At 35.6% G+C, this 2,787-nt stretch overlaps 1 pseudogene across 1 annotated transcript; it reads right to left on the bottom strand.

Moving 5' to 3' along the window:
* Positions 1-417: 417 nt before the first annotated feature.
* LOC101303410 lies at positions 418-2,132 on the bottom strand (annotated as a pseudogene). The gene is made up of 5 exons (XR_184452.1): positions 2,064-2,132; positions 1,878-1,987; positions 1,621-1,784; positions 1,124-1,204; positions 418-801 (listed from the first exon to the last, which is right to left on the bottom strand). The product of XR_184452.1 is annotated as a probable ADP-ribosylation factor At2g18390-like (transcript).
* Positions 2,133-2,787: the final 655 nt, after the last annotated feature.

The raw sequence follows: 2,787 nt of genomic DNA, 5'->3' as shown, positions 1-2,787 counted from the left end.
TTCCGTTGCCACTCAAGGATCTTGTTGTTGCCATTGACATTCAAGCTAGGATGATTGAGATGAATTTTTTCTCTACGTTCCTAAAAATATAAAAAGAAAAAAAAATTGGAATATAAGGGTAAATTGGTCATCTTTTTTTTAGGACTGAGGGTAAATTAGTCATCTTAATGGCTAATATATCAATCTTAGGTCGGGATGGAAACATGAGATACCAATCTGATATTTTTAAAACTTGATACACCAAAGTTTATAAGGAGCAAAAGTTCATATACCATTGAGACGAATTTCTCTATTGTTAATGTAAGAGAAGTTTGCTTGTGCCAAAAGTGGCACTCACAATGATATGTAACACAACAGTACCTCATGCTATCTTATCCTATGGGAATGAGGCAGAACTCTGAGAAAAGAATATATGTTCATTACTTCTCACATTTAACTTCATAATGGTACAAAGTTACAATTTCCAGTCAATAATGAGTCTCAGAGCTGAGCCCATTCCGAAACAATGACTCGTTACAATTAAAGAGACACATACACACTCATGTAACTGAAAAGATAACTGCCATATATACTACTGGATGATTGTCAAGTGTTCACTGAAACTGAAAAGATGACTCAAGTCACTCAACACACTACCGAAATTAGAATTACTGAAAACTGGCCTTAGTCAAGCACAGAGATCCTAGAGGCAATGTCTTGGACCAACCAATCAAATCCTACAAGCAGTCCCACACCTGTGTATGCACTGCAGCCAACAATATTACAGTGTCGAGTTTTATCCATTGCCTCCAAGTTCAAAACCTAGGCATGAGTACAAGAGAAACTATAATGGATACTCATGATTGAAAAACTAAAAATCCACATTATTATCTACATATATATTGGTTTCAACCAGATGAAGAAAAAACATTGAAAGATTTCACACTGAAGTGCTGCATACAAACTACTTAAAAATGATAAGTGGTCTGTTGCAATTTAATTTCCAAAAAGTGAATAGAACAACTGACACAAACATATGCAGAAAAGAACAGAACTGTTTCTAGATCAAGGCATACAGGAAGCAATGATGCATTCTAATAAAAACTACGTTCACCAACCGATACAAGCTGGCCTAGAACCCTACCTTGGAAATTTCTTCTAGAGTAAGGGCACCTCTTATGCCCTGCTTATTTGCTAGTCTCAATAAAGAGGATCCTGATAGCCTCTGTCATATGAGCAAAACAAGTCCGCGTCTTAGAACAATTCACTATAATAGTGGTAGCAAATCATAAGTCACAAAAGAAGGAAAACACAACACTAATACCAGGTTTTAAGACCAGCAACATAATGAAATATCATAGGTTAACTGAAGTGGTTAAGGAGATCAAATATTTTCAATGATGCATCTCAATTTAAAAATCAGTCAAAATCTAGATAACCTAAAGTTTCGGGATATCCAACATGAATCCATAAGTCGTCACTCCAAAAAATAAACAGTTTCATAGAAATCCCCTCACATCATACGAAATATGAGACATAGAAGAACCCCTAATAAACATTATAAGAATATGAATAGCTCCACAAAAACCATATTGTATACTAGGCATAGCAGTTGACAACAATACGGTGCATTGTAGTTACCTCTTCCTTTAGAAGATTATGGAGCTCCATTTTGCAGTCGTCTAATCGTCTAAGATCAGAACTGTCAACCACCCATACAAGACCATCAGTCTGTTCAAAATAGTTTCTCCAATAAGATCGTATCGTTTTCTGACCCCCCCACATCCCATATATTGAGCGTATACCTAGCAAAACCATTATATAAACACAAACTCAATAAACCCATATATCATTGCTAGTGCTGCATAAAAGAAACAAAGAGAGTCCAATATAGTTACTTGAGGTAAGTGAGGGTCTTGATGTTGAAGCCGAGGGTGGGAGTGACAAGGCTGGTGTCGTCCCCATTAAGCCTCATCAAAATCGTAGTCTTGCCCAAATTGTCAACCCACTGCATCAAACAATAACAACAACAATCAAGTAAAATGAGGCAAGTATTCCCAGATATTATAGAGAGAGATGTAGACATACACCATGAGGAGACGTATTTGTTTCTGCTTCCGTTTGATCTGTCGAATAATGGTGAGAAGCCCCATTGCAGATACTGTTGGGTGCCAAAACAAACCAATTCAAAGTTCAATAGCCATTGTCGTCAAACCACTTATCCAAATTGCATTTAAGACAGAAACACCCATGAACCCAGATGCGAATATAAACACAAGTGATCAAAGAGATCAGTTTGAAAGCCTGAAACTTATGTAGGGACTGAAACTCAAGTAGAAGAGAGTGAGAACTGTACTTACAACCGTCTCCTGTTTGGCTTTCAATATGTGGGAGAGAGAGGAGCGAGACTGATAGTCTTTAAGCGAAAAGGAGCAAAACGATTGTCGTCTTCTGTTTCAAATACAGGAATGGCAATGGGTAGGGTGGGAATATCATACTCGTGACCTTTTTCATTCATCATTTCTGTACCCGTTCTATTTTCCGTAATTAGATAACGAGAATTCCTCGTCTTTTTTTAGGATTATCTTCCTATGTCCGTCCCGATTCCTGTTAACAATTATGTAATAATTAATTTTTTAAAAATAATTATGAAATATAGAAATATGAAATAAAAATCAAATACATATATAAATAAGTTTTTTGATTTAATTTAACAAACACGAGTATAAGTCTCGGTTAAAAATGAAGTTTTATAAATATTCATTAAGATAATCATAGTACAAAAATATTAGAAAAGATTTTACATGA

The sequence above is a fragment of the Fragaria vesca genome, linkage group LG4, assembly GCF_000184155.1.
Source record: "Fragaria vesca subsp. vesca linkage group LG4, FraVesHawaii_1.0, whole genome shotgun sequence".
NCBI lineage: Eukaryota > Viridiplantae > Streptophyta > Magnoliopsida > Rosales > Rosaceae > Fragaria > Fragaria vesca.
Note: the sequence above shows the minus strand (reverse complement) of the source record. Positions and strands in the feature narration are given on the sequence as shown.